Here is a 16,903-nt window from a genome sequence, read left to right on the forward strand (position 1 = left end):
TGCAGAGAGAAATGAACAATATATTGCAAGTCAATTATACTGATTCATATTACAGATATAGTTGATGAAACTAATTACGGCTAGTCAAGTAACTTAAAGGTCTCATATTCTGCTCATGTTGACATGTTAACAAATGCTAACATATTCTAACATGCTAAAACATGCTAAGAAGTTTAACAGCAGCACAAACTATTGATCTGACAAGAGAATCAACACAAACTGAACATCATGACTTTATGAAGGAGGATGTATTACATACGGAAGAGTATTAGGGCCAGGCATGAAGCGAAAAAAGGGGAGGAAGACTTTTTATTTATTTTTGCTTCCTAAAAACACGGTCAAAATGTCAAAATGAATTTTGCAGCTTTCACGCTGAATCACAATTCTCTGTCTTACCCCTTCGCCTTCCCCCTTCCCCTTAGTTTTGCACGCTCACTTGAGAGTAAGGGCTATCCCAATTCTCGTTTTGATCGAGGGGTAGGTCTAGGGGGAATGGGTAGATACCCCTTAAACCAAGCATTTTCACGAGCTTACTTGAAACCAAGGGGTACCCAGAGTCTCATAAATGTAGTATTACATTTACATACATAGTAGAAGTATTGTAAGTATAACATTTAGCTGATTTGCACAATAGTCCCGCATTTCTCTGACTAGCCTTGAATGGACTCCATGGCAGCCAGCTAGCGTAACCGTAACCAAGTGGTGTCTCATTTCTTGTTTTCACCCCTAGCCCTTACCACCCTGTTTCGAGGGACAAGGGCTATGGGTAAGACAAAGGGGTAGGGGTAGGGGAAGGGGTAAGACAGAGAAATGGGATTCAGCCTAAATCTCGACATTTCAAATTTAGTCTCGAAATGGAAAGGAGAAAATCTTCCTCCTCTCATTTTTGTTACCTTATGTCTTGCTCTAATACTTTTCTGACATTACAGGACTGATTTAGTTTTAGAGAGGAATTCCTAATAATCTGCATTTAGTTTTTAGTTGAAATCAGTTGTCAAAAGTTACAATTTAAAATTACCTTTCTCGTGGAGTTTTTTTCTTCAGGTTTACAGACTTCAGGCAGTCTCAGATCCTCTGTAATGATAACATATTTCTGGGAAAGCTCTTCTTAACTGCAGCTCTGTCAATCATTACTGACTGTTGTGGGAAAGCCATAAATTAAGAGCACTGTGTCACACAAACAATCATGTCTGTGGATTAAAAATGCTTTTACTTCCAAAGTTGGAGACTTTTCTGTCCTTTCATGGCGAGTTTTGGGGAAAGTTCTGCAGCTTTCAAACAAAATTACATTCTGTTTTTCTTCCTGAACAGCTGAGATTCAACTCAAATTGAAATTCAAAAGATTGAGGAAATCAAAATGGGCTGCTGGTATCTTTGATCAGAATCTTGTTTTATTGGGAACAAAGGTTTAAACAGGTTGTGCCCAAAGACTTTGTTAAGTCTGATAAGGAAAAATGCCCCAACCTTTGTTCTGATTGGTCTAAAGTCTTGAAATCTGGCACGGCCATACTTTGGGGAAGAATCTAAGAGTACAACTTTGAAATGTTTAGATCACATTAAAAATCACAATTATATCAATAGTCAAAGTCAGGATTTTGTTTTCTTAATTGCTAAACACAGAAAAAATGCTAACATTGTGTTAAGGCTCTGAAACACCAACCCAACGGCCGACTGTCGGCAGAAAACGCAGTCGGACTGATCAGTCGGCTCCCGTCTCTCAAAAAGTGCCTCAGAACACACTGAAGCGTACGTTCTGTGCGTGCGCGAGGCGTAATACGTCTCCATAACAGCAGATGGCGCTAATCTGTATTGTCGCCCAAAAAATGAAAACCGGAAATGAAGGAACATCTCTGTAGACCTGGTGAACACAGAGCACGCTGTCGTCAGTCATTGTTTTCATCAGAGAGTGTTAATAGTAGTCAAGAAGGATCGTTACGATAGTAATAAGAAGATACTGGCGTTGGCAGCTCTCGGGCTTCTTCTTGTGGAAGAAGCACTGATTCGCTAGTCAAGGGCTAGCACTCCACCAATCAGATTGGTCCTTGAGTCCGACTGCCCACTGGCTAATTCAACACGTCAAATCGGCCAAAATAAAGGCCGACGGCTCCTCCGACTGACGACGGCACGAACACACCGAACAGACTCGAGTCACTGACCTCGCCAGACTGTCAGACGGCCAATTATCAGGTAGGTGTGTCAGAGCCTTTAAATGTCTTCCATATGATTTTTTTTTACACTGCATATGTGTTCATATCTTTGATTTTCAAACTTGTTATGAGTTCACAGATACCAAAATACTTGATTGTGCTGCTTGAATTGTGCTTAGGCAAGCCCAGAGAATGAAAGTTACGGATGTAACTACGGTTCTATGAATCCTGGATGACCGCCAGAGTTCTTTGTCACTCAGAATCTTGCGAACCCGCGAGAAGATTCAGTAGGAATGAGCTCGGGGATGACACCGGAACCTTGGCTAGGGTCACCCCGAGGTCACAGGTGACTTTGTTGATATATATACTCGACCGGAATATATTCAGTGTTAAGCACTGCCTCTGGTGGTCAGTAAGGATGAAATAGAACAGCCCCTAATCCTAACCTAAACCTCTGCAATTTAAAGAAGCTGATTACAAAACCTATAGGCATGATTATGCAATTTCAATATGACATAAAAAATAAGTAAGAGTGGGGAATGCAGGAATGGACAAAGAATGACGTGCGCCGGCCAGTGCCTTTGATTCCCCATATCAACTGCCCAGTCGTTTGCCGAAGAGGGGGGAATCATCGAGATAACTGTCTCATCACCTAACCCTAATCCACCAAAGGAAACTCAAAATTTACATTGCGGGCAAAGACGGTTTAAAGTCAGCAGGAATGAGATTAGGATGTTTCTGGATAATTTGAGAGTAAGGTGTTAATATATTTGTAAAATTAATATTTAAAGCTATAGTGCGTAGTTTCTGTCGTCCCCATGAGGAATTCTAAGTAATGACAACAAAATGTTGGTGCGTCAAACTGTTGCTACATGATATAAGCCTTCTGTGATCTGGCGCATGCCCTCCCAATCCCCCTCGTCCGCTTGCAGTTGCTAGTAGCCAAGGAGGACAAGGAGGATTAAAAAAAACATGGACTCTTCAGAAGAGGTCATTATCTTCACTCAAGCTTCTGCGCACAAAAGCCACCGGACGACACAATCTTCTGAACATAGTCATACTGAGAAATCCAAAGAGAGTTGGGTGGAGCTGATAGTCTTAATTAGCTTTGTAGCAACTCATTTGGCTTGTATGTAATTTGTTCATTAATATATAAAGGCGAAGCTCTGCTATGTCTGCTATTTGGGCGGAGTGATTTACTTTGCAGCAAGCCTTTCTGAGAATATAGTTCCCGGTTTGTTTACGGATAGAAGATGGCTGTGTCTCATGTTACGTTGTTTTTTGTACACGCTGTGACTCTACAAATCACAACATGTAAATAGGAACATGTTGGCGTTATTTTGTCACTTATTTGGAGCAGTAGGCTAGTTGGAACCAGTTACCTGCAGGTTCTGTGCTAGGCTAAGCTACCGGTGGAGCCGTCAGACAGTGTTACAACACGCACGGACACGAGAAGGGTATGTATGGACTTGTCTTACTCTGGGGGTTACGGTGAATACGTTAAAGTCCCAATAAGTCGCCGTGTTCCTTTAAGAACAGGTTCTTATTTACAATGGTGACCTGACAAGTGGCATAGCCACTTAGGGAAAGGGAAGAAGGGCTAGATAATAAATACATTAGAAATACATACAGTTTAGAAATTACATCATACAGTTTAGAAATTACATAAAATACAATCTGAAATACTACACAGAAAACAATGAACACTTATATCGAGATAAGTGCACAGGTACATGGGTGAGTAAGAGGGAGAAACCATTCATATATTTAGCTGGGAAAATTATAATGTAGAGAAGAAACTGCATATGTCCGTGAACAAGGATGATATTATGGTTTTGAAGGATGGGTTTGCCACGGAGCTCAGCCAGGCTCAGCCCGAAGCAGCTATGTGGCACCCCTGTCTCTATCCCATGGGCCCTTCACCTTTAGGAGGAACCGCTGGCCTTGATGGAACAGACCCGGGCAGCAGAGGCTCTGGGGGATGTGGAAGGTCAACTCTCTGTGGGGGAAGGAGCAGGAACTTGTGCGGGGAGGTGGAGCGCTACCAATTAGATCTGGTGGGGCTTACCTCTAAGCACAGTCTCGGTTCTGGAACCATACTCCTGGATAGGGGTTAGACTCTTTTCTTCTCCGGAGTTGCCCAGGGTGTGAGGTGCCAGGCAGGTGTGGTGATCTCGCAAGCCCCCGGTTGAGCGCCGCTATGTTGGAGTTTACCCCGGTGGACGAGAGAGTCGCCTCCCTACGCCTGCGGGTTGTTAGGGGGGGAACTCTAACTGTTGTTTGTGCACCAAACAACAGGTCAGAGTATTTGGCCTTCTTGAAGACCCTGAATAGAGTCCCATATGGGGCTCCAGTAGGGGACTCCATAGTTCTGCTAGGAGACTTCAAAGGATGTGGGCAATGATGGAGACACATGGAGAGGCGTGACTGGGAGGCATGGCCTCCCTGATCTTAAACCAAGCGGTCGTTTGTTGTTAGACTTCTGTACTAGTCATGGATTGTCTATAATGAACACCATGTTCGAACATAAGGATGCAAGTGTACCAGGTACCATAAGCCGAAGATCGTTGATTGATTTTGTGATTGTATATTCTGATTCTGATTTTGGACCCTTGGGTGAAGAGAGGGGTGGAGCTGTCAACCAACGGGCCCAAAGGGCTGCAGCCTCTACCGTGAAAGAGGCAAAGCAGCGAGTGTGGGAGAAGACGATGTCTTTGTCTCAATGTCTTTCGAAGAAGACATTGAGACGATCTTTCGGTCGGCACCAAGGTGCTTCTGGAAAACCATTCGCCACCTCAGGAAGGGTGTGTGTTTGCAGATGATGTGGTCCTGATGGCATCATCGGCCTGTGACCTTCAGCACTCACTGGACTCACTCTAAATCTGCGGCCATGGTTCTCAGCAGGAAACCGATGGAGTGCCTACTCCAGGTAGGGAATGAGTCCTTACCCCAAATGAAGGAGTTCAAATACCTTGGTGTCTTGTTCGCGAGTGAGGGGACAATGGAGCGGGAGATTTGTCGGAGAATCGGCGCAGCATCGGCGGTATTACATTCAATGTATCGCACCGTTGTGAAGAAAAAAGAGCTGAGCCAGTAGGCAAAGCTCTCGATCTACCGGTCAGTTTTCGTTCTTACCCTCACCTATGGTCATGAAGGGTGGGTCATGACTGAAAGGAAGAGATCCAGGGTACAAGTGGCTGAAATGGGTTTCTTCAGGAGGGTGGCTGGCTTCTCCCTTAAGGCCCAGACACACCGACCAGACGGTCGACCCTCGGCAGAAAAGGCAGTTGGACTGATCAGTCTCCCCGAGTTGGTCCAAAAAGTGTCTCGGAACACACCAAAGCGGCGAGACGTAATACGTCTCCATAACAGCAGGCGGCGCTAATCTGTATTGTCACCCAAAAGTGAAAACCAGCAGCTGATTGGACGAACGCGTCACGTGGTTCTGATTTCTCCGGAAATTCAAAGACAGACTGTCATGGCGGCTCGTTCAGAATACGATCTTATATTTTACTAAAATAGTTCACCGAAGCATGTTTCTGAAAACATTTTAAGCGAGAAATAGGCCGTGCGGTTGCTGAATCTGTCTTCATTTCAGATCAACAAAGGTCAGTTTGAAAGATTTTTGTCAGATTTTGAGAGACTCGGCCAAAATGAAGGCTGACGGCCCCTCGGACCGACGATGGCACGGAACACACCGAACAGACTCGAGTCACCGACCCCGCCAGACTCGCCAGACAACGGCCAATTATTGGCTCGGTGTGTAGTAGGCTTTAGAGATGAGAAGCTCAATCATCCGTGAAGAACTCTGGAATAGTGTCGCTGCTCCTTCACGTTGAAAGGAGCCAGTTGAGGTGGTTCGGGCATCTGGTAAGGATGCCCCCTAGGGAGGTGTTCCAGGCACGTCCAGCTGGGAGGAGGCCTCGGGGAAGACCCAGGACTAGGTGGAGGGATTATATCTCCAACCCGGCCTTGGAACGCCTCACGATCCCCCAGTCAGAGCTGGTTAATGTGGCTCGGGAAAGGGAAATTTGGGGTCCCCTGCTGGAGCTGCTGCCCCCGCGACCCGACCCCGGGTAAGCGGACGAAGATGGATGGATGGATTCTGTTTTTGATGTATAAAGAAAATAAGAATACAAACGATTCACAGAATAAAATGGAAAATATCCTTTGACATGTCGCAAAGTCTTTATTCATCAATTTCAGATCATAATTACATTACAGTTTGTCTGCACTTTCATCCATTTACATCAGTTAAACTTCCACAATAAACAAATTATTAGATATACTGGAACAACACTAAGCCTGGCAAAAGCACAATACTCCGAAAACACAGTTCACTTTTGTATTTTTATATAAATGTACATATTAGTAATTAGCACAAGCTCTGTTGCATTTCAGAAAAAAACTTCATTTCTTTAATCCTTGAATAAAAGTACAGTATATTCAGACATAATACATCAAGCAAGTAAAATGGTACGGCAATGAATTAGTTAAATCTCACACTGAGCTGTAATACCTACTCTGTATCCCCCTATGGCAGATCATCCCAACACCTTAAAGGAGAAGCATACATTTAGGTCTGAGTTTCAAACATTACAGAATAAATGGTAAAGTTTGATGCATCACTATCGAGCCAACCGATTTCTTTTGTTTTTCTACTCTTAAGGTAATTGCTAATACTTTGCCATTCACACAAGTTGGACTGCTGTAAATCTTATAGGTACATGCTCCTATAACAGCAATAATAGCAACACTAACAGCAAGAACACTAGTAATAGTCCCAACAGTAAGAGCAGGTTCCCAACAAAGGGCACATGGACACAAAATGATAGCAGCAGCAATGAGTAGAATGCAACACACAGCAATATGGTTCCAATAGGCCCGTCCTTAATCCTTTGAGTCACTTTTTGTAAAACCCATGTTCCTATTATTCCTCCTGCACCTACTTTCTGTGCTAGTGCTACTGCACCTACTGTCCCTGCAATTACTGGTGATAATGGCCATAGGGCTACAAGTGCCACTCCTAGACCAATTTTTTTCAAGCCTGCTTTTCCGTCTGCTTTTTCTCCTTTTGTTTCTGTAGCTACTTCTACTTTTTCTCCTTTTGTTTCTGTAGCTACTTCTGCTTTTTCTCCTTTTGCACCTATTTTCTGTGCTAGTACTACTGCACCTACTGTCACTGCAATTACTGGTGATAATGGCCATAGGGCTACAAGTGCCACTCCTAGACCAATTTTTTTTAAGACTGTATTTTCTCCTTTTGTTTCTGTAGCTACTTCCTCTTTTTCACTCCACACTGTTTGTAGCATCTTGCTGGTGTAGCAGCCTCCTTTGTTTTCCATTACTATCTTGTCTGTTGTGTTGAGCAGCTCTGCCACCTGAAACTTGTTGCTTCTGTATTCATCCTGTTGGTTGTTTGTCCAGTATTTATTATCAACGACATGGCATCGGCCGCCGCACTTCTTCACCAGATCACTGAGACATTTATTCTGATCAACAAATTGCTCAATTTTCATTCCTTCTGGGAGCTGGTCACCATGAGTGAAGACAACTGCAGCATACTTTAAAGCTTCCTCTGAGAAATATTGACATATTTTAGTGATGACAGCCTGCTCCTCCTTAGTGAATTTCTCCACTTTAAGAACAATGAAAAAAGCATGAGGCCCAGGAGCGCACTCTGTGATGCACCTTACTATCTCACTCTTCAGCTGCTCCTCAGGTCTATCTGTGTCAAAGAAACCAGGAGTGTCGACCACCGTTAATCTTCTTCCATGAACAGATTTTGACCCTGCTTGACATTCACTTGTTCCACAGATGGAGGTATGGTTTATCTTGAACACATCGTCTCCAAAAATGGTATTTGCTAGGCTGCTTTTCCCGGCTTGAGTTTTTCCCAGCAGGACAATCCTGTATGTTTTTAGCACTAGGAGAGAATAATAATCTAAAGTTAATATTGTGCATATGTGTTTGGTTGTTTCATTCATTAGTCATTTTAGAAATCCTCTGGAGCCAGATGTAGATGTGGACACACATACAACATGCATACACCATTTCCCACACAATATTTTTATATTCTATTATAAAAGAATATGTGGTAAAAATGAGCCCATATCACACATAGGCTACGTAATCAGATACGATGTAAGAAGAGTAATCTAAAAGTAAAACATTTTTCATTAAGGCTGTTTTCCAATTCCATTGTGTTATTATTATGGCTTTCTACACAGAAGTATAATTTCAATCAATGGAACATTTATAATCTTAATTTTAAGTAATTGTTGAGGAGTAATTGTTATCATTTCCATTATAGCCATTATTGTGTGAATGCTGATTCAGCAGCATTCACACAGTATTGTTATCGAGTTCTATATTCTTCAACTTGATTTGGTCGCCTCTTACTTCTGCAAAAGTTCAGCTACAAAAAACATTCAAATGATGGGACTTCATAAACTTTATTTTTGCTATTTATACTTTTTGAAATACTAAGCTTTTTAAATGTTTACATTTTACATTAAAGTCAATGGAGCAATCTTCAAATCCTCTTCAGGCTTTTTGAAATGCTACTCCTCCCACATACTTTTACCTAGAGACGTCCTTCAAACTTTAAACTGTTCACAAAACCTTTAGCTATCACAGTTGTATTCAGCTTCATGATATCTTTTACAGTTTTTGTGGTATCACTCTTTACGTCGAGTGTCTCATTCAGGCTATAATGGAGTGAGTATTGATGATATCACCAGAGTGGGAAGCCTGGGAAAATCGTCTTAAAACCTCTATAACTTGCTCTCACGCCCACAATATTTACTTGTCATACACAATTTATATGTCAAAACGTAGTGACTGTTTTTCAGAAAAAAATATATACTGTATATTTTTGGTGTTATTTAACATTTCATTGAAAGTTATACAAATTTAAACCATTCCCTCTTTTTCAGCTATTCTCACGCTTTACCTTCTTACGCATTAACCAGCAATTTAGTTTAGCTTCAGCAATTTAGCTGCTCAGCATTCACAAGCCTTTTCTGCAGGAAATGCATTTTCTAGTTTCCCAATGTTAATAATCTTCATTTAATCCTTAATTGTTAAAGAGCCCCTCAATGTTTAAGTCCGTTGTCATATTTCCTGTGCCCAAAAAACCCAGCATTAGTTGCCTGAATGATTACATTACATCTTTGAGAGAATAGTATGTAAACATCTGTCCAGTGTGCTCAGGCTAGACCCCTTCCAGTTTACATACAGGGCAAATAGGTCCATTGAGAATGCTGTATCCCTATATCTCCACTCCATTCTACAGCACCTGGAGGCCCCAGGCAACTAAGCAAAGGTCCTCTTTATAGATTACAGATCTGCTTTTAATACAATTTTACCCAGCAAACTTTTTCAAAAACTTCAACAAATGGGGGTCCATAATTCCTTATGTCACTGAATTTTGGATTTCCTATTGCAGAGAACACAAGTGGTCAAAATCAGCAATAAGATCTCTAATTAACATACACAGTAACACTGGTGCCCCCCAGGGGTGTGTTTTATCACCTCTTCTATATTTGCTGTACACAAATGACTGCACATCACATACTGATTCTGTTAAAATGTTTAAATTTGCAGATGATAAACAGTGGTGTGGCTGATTTCGGGGGATGATGATGTTGCCTATAGAAATGAGGTCCGCTCACTGATTGAATGGTGTTCCATCCACAACTTAGAGTTAAATGTCTCCTAAACTAAGGAGCTATTGTTCAACTTCCGCAGACGTGGGAAGGCGTCCCAGCCCTTCTACATCAATGGAGAGGTGGTGGAGCGGCTGGACAGTTTAAGGTTTTTAGGCACAACAATATCATCCTCTTTAAAATGGGAGGATAACTTAACCAATATTACCAAAAAAGCCCATCAGAGGCTTTTTTTCCTTCGCTAGTTGAGAAAATTTGGGGTAGCCTGTGAGGGAATGTTGCAGTTCTACCAAGCCGCCATCGAGAGTGTCCTTACTTTTTCTGTAACTGTCTGGTATGGCAACCCAGTCTCACGGCAGTTCGTGATATGGTCACATAATTTAATCTATTGATACGTGACACGGACACGTTCATCTCGTTTTTTTCGTGTCTCAGCACAAATTTTAAATTAATGTATTTCCATGGCAAGCATCTTTCATGATCACAGCACGATTCTTTCTGCCAGTTGGGCTGCAGCAGAGAAGCTGTATACAGCTTTGCTATTATTGGTATTTTTAGCCCAAAAACAGCTGTTTTAATCAATATTTATTCACCAGATATTATCATGGTTTACATGTATTTCTTTTAATGTTATTATTTCGGTCTATATCAGCCAGGGAAGCTGGATTTCTTTGTTGTTTATTGATATTTTTAAAACTATAACGCTACATCTATCAACATTTATTTAGATGTTATCATGGTATTCATTTCTTTATTTTATTTTAATAATATTATTAAAATAAAGAAATGAACAACATGAAGATGATCCTCATATCAATCACCATGGTTACAGTAGTTTTAGGAAGCATCTCCAGGAAATTAAAAGGATAAGCAGATTGTTGCTGATGTTTTTGTTCACGGAGTAAGATGTATATAGCTTTGTATGCGTATGTGTACATATACAAAATGTGTTTTGGCATTTTTGGCACACTTTAACTCAGCCTATACTGCACACAGACAACTCACACATCTCATTCAACAATTTCACAAACTGAGAAGTTGGTTGTGACATGGGTCAGAGGGTATCAGAGGTCATAAATGATGAACCAATCAATCGGCTCTGCTCCTATAGGCACCTTGGTGTTCATATGGACAACACCTTTGGCTGGAAGGCCTGTGTTGAAAGTGTGTGTTATCATTTAAAGCAGACTCTCAAGGTAAATCAGAGGGTTTATGTTATACAAGGCTGCATTACAGAGCATTTTAATATGTCAGCATGGCAATATCTAAAGACATCAAATTTAAAGCTTGCTTGTTAGGTGACTGTCTCTCCAGGCAAGCACAGAGAATATGGTCTGATCTATCTTTATTCTCCATGCCAGATGAGCTCTTATCCACTGGCAGAAGATACGGATACCCCAATGTAAACTAAATATTTCTAAACTATAGGCCTAATTTGGACCTTTTGGACTTAGAGATGAGTATGTGCAAGTAAAGCTAGCATGCCAACATTAGCCTGCAGTTAATATTACCAGGCTAATGAGCCTGTTTAGATACATGAAACGGTGTAACTTCAGAGATATAAATGCAATTATTACGGTATACTGGATGTGACAGAAGATTCAAAGGAGAATCATTTTATATTTCATTGAATATTTCATTTTAATTAAGTTTGATTTCTGAAAAACAAGTGAATAAAAACGGGAAGTAACACTCCATTTAAGCACTCAAAGGGAAATTTACAATAATGTAGCCTATAGTAAAAGGGGTTGAAATAAAAAATGTATGGATACATTTAAAGTAAAAGTATTTAGTTTTCTTTGTATTCTCAGCTCTTACAGTGATTAGAGGCAGTGTGTTCAAGCATGTTTTAAACTGCAAAGGAAAAATGAAGTCTTTGTGAACCACTACTTAAAGAGAGCCAGACCAGGGTCCAAGCCTCCCGGCGCCAGTCGTCCCCAACGACCAGGGGAGTGTGCGAAAGCGGAACCTAAAGCATAGGCAAACGTCAGGAAAAATCGAGATGTTTGAGCCGCAAGGTCTGTGGTACATTGCCGTTGCAAATATCCCATTAACATTGAATGAGTAAAAGGGCCAAAAATATAGTTTAACTATATATTAACTATAACTATATATATTGGTTATAGCGCCCCCTAATGGCCGATCTTCGCCAAATTTGGTACAGAGCCTCAGAGTGGCATGCCGAACGAGCATCACAAGTTTCTTGTTGATAGCAATTACTACGGCAGAGAAATTGCAATCAATCGCAAATGTCCCATTTGCATGCATTATCGGCCAAAACGCATAATCGCTGATTATAGCGCCCCCTAATGGCCGATCTTCGCCAAATTTGGTACGGAGCATCGCAGTGGGATCTTGAACAACTGATTTTTACCTGATACCATTTAATTTGGCCGAGATATGATAAAGTTTGTGTTGAAAATTAGTTTGGTCCTAAAATGCGCATAGGTTAACGTAGCAACATTCTTTTGATAACTTTTGGTCAGGTCCATCTGGAGATGCAACCTACCAGGTTTCGTGCAGATCGGTCGCATGGCCTAGGAGGAGATAGAAAAAGTTGGTTTTGCGCATTGCATGATATTGCGAAAAAATGTCTTAGCAGAAATGAGCATGCCCTATATCGTGTGATTCAGCTCGATTCAAGGAACATGTGGAGATAAGGTTTTCTAATGTGTGATGTGGAGTGTGGGAGTTATAGGCAAAAACATGTTTGACATCATCATAGCGCCACCTAGTGATCCATATGTGTAATTTTTGGTATATGAGGTCCATGAACAATTGTACATCTATGCTGTAAATGTGAAGTTGCTCAGATTAGTATGTGGTGAATCCAAACCTGGGTCCCATAGGCCACGCCCACTTTGACAAATCAGTACCCCACTGTAGGCGTGGCCTCAGGAGTGGCCCTAGATGGTACCTTCAAAATTTCATAAAAATCGGATGAGCCGTTCTTGAGATATAAACTTTTTGTATTTGTGGCGCCCCCTAGTGGTCAATTTTCGTAACATTGCCCCAGAGAGTCATGGCAAATCTAAAGTTTGGCTTTGATAGCATTTATTTTGGCCGAGATATGGCAAAGTTTGTGTTTTCATAGCTAGCTACACAAATTTGTTTGTGCGTAACTTGCGCAATTTTCATCCGATAAAAATTCTTTTGAAAATATTTTGTCAGGTCAGTCTGGAGATGCTACGTATCAAGTTTCGTGCAAATTGGTCGTACGGTGTAGGAGGAGTTAGAAAAAGTAGGTTTATGATAAATCACAATTTTTCATGCATAAAAGTATAGGCGGAAATGTGTGGCCTATACCAGGAGATTCAGTTGGATCCAGGGAACGCGTGCTGCAATGTCTCATTAACCGTGATCACTGAACGTCAGTGAGTAATCAACATTATTTAGGAGTTACTAAACACTAGATTGACTCTAGTAAGGAGAGGGATGTTTAGTTTTTTAGTTAGGTACTTGGAGGAATTGTGCAATAATGACAGATTCACACATTTTTCTTTTGTTACACAGTAAATAAATAATTACAAATTCAATTCAATTCACTTCAATTTTATTTGTAGTGTCAAATCATAACAGGAATTATCTCAGGACACTTTACAGATAGTAATAGGTCTAGAGAGTAGGTCTAGACCACACTCTATAATTTACAAGGACCCAACAATTCCAGTGATTCCCCCAAGAGCATGCATGAATGCGTAAGTGCGACAGTGGCAAGGAAAAACTCCGTTTTAGGAAGAAACCTGGGACAGACCCAGGCTCTTGGTAGGCGGTGTCTGACGGTGCCGGTTGGGGGTGTGATGAACAATGGCAATAATAGTCACAATAAAGATAATGACTAGAAGTAGTAGTTGTAATAGTTCATGATGTCGTAGAGCACAGCAGGGCGTAACAGGGCGTGGCAGGGCGTTGGCCGGACATAGCAAGTCAAAGCCGGGCATTGCAGAGCGTAGCAGGGTGTAATAGGGCACAGCAGGGCGTAGGACAGGACTACGGCGACAGCTGCCACCATGATGTAGGTGCCATCATGATCCAAGATGATGATGCTGGGCGTAAAAAGAACATAAGGACTCCGGGGAATAAGCTCCCCAGAGCTATGTTAGTAACAAGCATTTCTGGGACATGAATACACACAGATGGAAAGAGAGAGGAGAGAGAAGCTCAGTGTGTCAAAGGAGGTACCCCGGTAGTCTAGAACTATAACCGCATAACTAAGAGCTGCAGAGAAGGAGAGATAGGGACGCTGTGTTCCGTGATTGTGGCTACACACCTTCCCTCGCCGGTCTAGGCGAATGCTGCAACTCCTCATACCCTAAATATAGTAAGCTTTCTATGAAGAGAAGTAGAGATAGCTAGGGGGTGCGTCATGACTGTGGCTATACACCTTCCCCCTCCGGTCTAGGCGAACACTGCAACTCCTCACTCCCTAACTATAAGCTTTATCGAAGAGGAGAGTTTTAAGTTTACTCTTAAAAGTGGTGACGGTGTCTGCCTCCCGAACCCAGACTGGGAGCTGGTTCCACAGGAGTGGAGCCTGGTAGCTGAAGGCTCTGGCTCCTGAACCAAGACTGGGAGCTGGTTCCACAGTCTTGTGGTTCTTAGAGACTCTAAGAACCACAAGTAAATCTGAATTCTGGGAGCGTAGTGCTCTAGTGGGACAATATGGTACTAAGAGCTCTTCTAGATATGATGGTGCTTGACCATTAAGAGCTTTGTAGGTCAGAAGAAGGATTTTAAATTCAATCCTGGATTTTATAGGAAGCCAATGCAGAGAAGCTAATACAGGAGAAATATGATCTCTTTTCTTAGTTTTTGTCAGAACACGTGCTGCAGCATTCTGGATCAGCTGGAGAGTCCTAAGGGTTTTATTTAAGCATCCTGATAATAAGGAATTACAGTAGTCCAGCCTGGAAGTAACAAATGCATGGACTAGTTTTTCAGCATCGTTTTGCGAGAGGATGTTCCTAATTTTAGCAATGTTACGAAAGTGAAAAAAGGCTGTTCTAGAGGTTTGTTTTAAGTGGGCGTTAAAGGATAGATCCTGATCAAAAATAACTCCTAGATTTCTAACAGTAGTGCTGGAGGCCAGGGCAATGCCATCCAGAGTAATTATATCTTCGGCTAATGAGGTTCGGAGGTGTTTCGGGCCCAGCACAATAACTTCAGTTTTGTTTGAGTTTAACATCAGGAAATTGTAGGCCATCCATGATTTTATATCTTTAATGCAAGCTTGAAGTTTAGCTAACTGACTGGTTTCGTCTGGCTTGATTTATAAGTATAATTGGGTGTCATCCGCATAACAGTGAAAGTTAATTGAGTGTTTCCTAATAATATTGCCTAGAGGAAGCATATATAAGGAGAATAGAGGAACGCCATGGCTAATATTAGCGTACATCGAGGATTAATCGTTGATATTAACAAATTGAGATCGATCAGAGAAATAGGACTTAAACCAGCTTAGTGCGATTTCTTTAATGCCAACTAAATGTTCCAGTCTCTGTAAGAGGATGGTATGGTCAATAGTGTCGAATGCAGCACTAAGATCTAATAAGCCTCGTTGGGATGGGGTCTAAGAGACAGGTAGATGGCTTTGCTGAAGAGACCTTGAGCATTAATTGTTGAAGGTCTGTAGGAAAAAAGCAGTCAAAGTACATGTCAGGTCCTGTCGTTCTTTCTAGCACACTTTCTAGAATCCCGTCCCTGCTGAACAGGGAGCCACGTTCCCAAAACAGATTAAAATTGTCAATAAAATCTAGTGGGTGTTGCATTCATGCTGGAGCCAGGTGTTGAGGCTGAGTAGTCTGCTAAAAAGGCATACTCCGCGACCTCGAGATGGAAGTGGGCCTGAAATAAAAATCAACTTCCCAGTGCTTTTTAAAGCAGCCATATTATGCTCATTTTCAGGTTCATAATTGTATTTTAAGGTTGTACCAGAATAGGTTTACATGGTTTAATTTTCAAAAAACACCATATTTTTGTTGTACTGCACCGCTCTCTCTCACTGCTGCAGATCCTCTTTTCAGCTGGTCTTTGTTTTAGCTACAGAGTGAGACCTCTTTTCTTCTTCTTCTTCTTCTGTACTATCTTTGATTGCGCTTGCACATGCCCAGTAGCTCAGATGTAGATCATGTCAGCTAGCTAGCTCCATAGACAGTAAAAGAAAGGCTGTTTCTACAACTTGGGTCAGTTACAAGGCAGGATTAGCTGGGAGACTTCTAAATGAGGGCGCACATGGAAGTAGTTCTTTTGTAGATTATGGTGAACTTGTGTGTGTTGTAGCAGTGCTTTGCTATTGAGAACGAGGTAGCATGCTAGCATTAGCATGCTAGCGTTAGGATTAGCATTAGCATGCTAACGCTACGAGCTAATGGTTGCGGTTAGCCTGCTCGTTTTGGCTTGTGACGTCACAAGCCGTGCCGATTTTGACCAGCTCACCCAGAGACTGAAGGCAGGACACATTCAGAAACCGTATCTCACTCTAAACAGCATGGGTGGATTTATCAAAGTTTGTATGTGTGTGGAAGCACCAGAGACACAAAAGAACACCCCAAATCCCAGAAAAAGTGATTTTTTCATAATATGGGCACTTTAAAGCTTCAATGAGAGTGCCAAAGTCTTTCTTTGTGTGCTCACTCTGCTGATAGGACATGTTTTTATGTCCACAATGGACCACGATGCGTTTAATAGAGGTTGGGAGTGAGGGTATCAGGTCCACAGCTTTAGCCAGGATATCTGCAACTTTGGCTCCAGGAAAGCAGTGTGTGACAGCATTAAAAAAATGTATATCGCGGGTGATGGAGTCCCCAATAATTATTGTGGTTGGGGGGAAGAGCGGACGAGGAGTGGAGGGGCGTGAATGGCCGGTGGCAGGAACAAAACAGCCAGTATCGGTTTCAGATGGACAACCAAAAGAAGAGGAATATTGCTTACCATTCGGTGGGGGAGATTGTTTTTGAGGAACGTTGTCATTTGGCCGGTTCAGGCAAGGGAGGCCACTGGACCGTCTGACTACCGCATCCCTCAGAAGTTTTCGCCGCGAGGCAGCAGTCCTCTCCTGTGACGACAGCTGGTCAGTCGGCTTTGAAG

The 16,903-nt window shown here is 42.0% G+C and overlaps 1 protein-coding gene and 1 long non-coding RNA gene across 17 annotated transcripts in view; one reads left to right on the forward strand and one right to left on the reverse strand.

Annotated features, from left to right (window-relative positions):
• The window catches only part of LOC116034128 (deleted in malignant brain tumors 1 protein), a 70,161-nt gene that overhangs the window by 16,873 nt on the left and 36,385 nt on the right, over positions 1–16,903 (reverse strand). The window lies entirely within an intron of this gene.
• The window catches only part of LOC116034134, a 17,362-nt gene continuing 2,090 nt past the window's right edge, over positions 1,632–16,903 (forward strand). Inside the window, exons 1-2 of the long non-coding RNA XR_004100987.1 lie at positions 1,632–1,712; positions 4,838–4,842. This is a non-coding gene — a long non-coding RNA (uncharacterized LOC116034134). The remainder of the gene's footprint in view (positions 1,713–4,837; positions 4,843–16,903) is intronic.

This window comes from Sander lucioperca, chromosome 9 (genome assembly GCF_008315115.2).
Source record: "Sander lucioperca isolate FBNREF2018 chromosome 9, SLUC_FBN_1.2, whole genome shotgun sequence".
In the NCBI taxonomy this organism is placed as follows: domain Eukaryota; kingdom Metazoa; phylum Chordata; class Actinopteri; order Perciformes; family Percidae; genus Sander; species Sander lucioperca.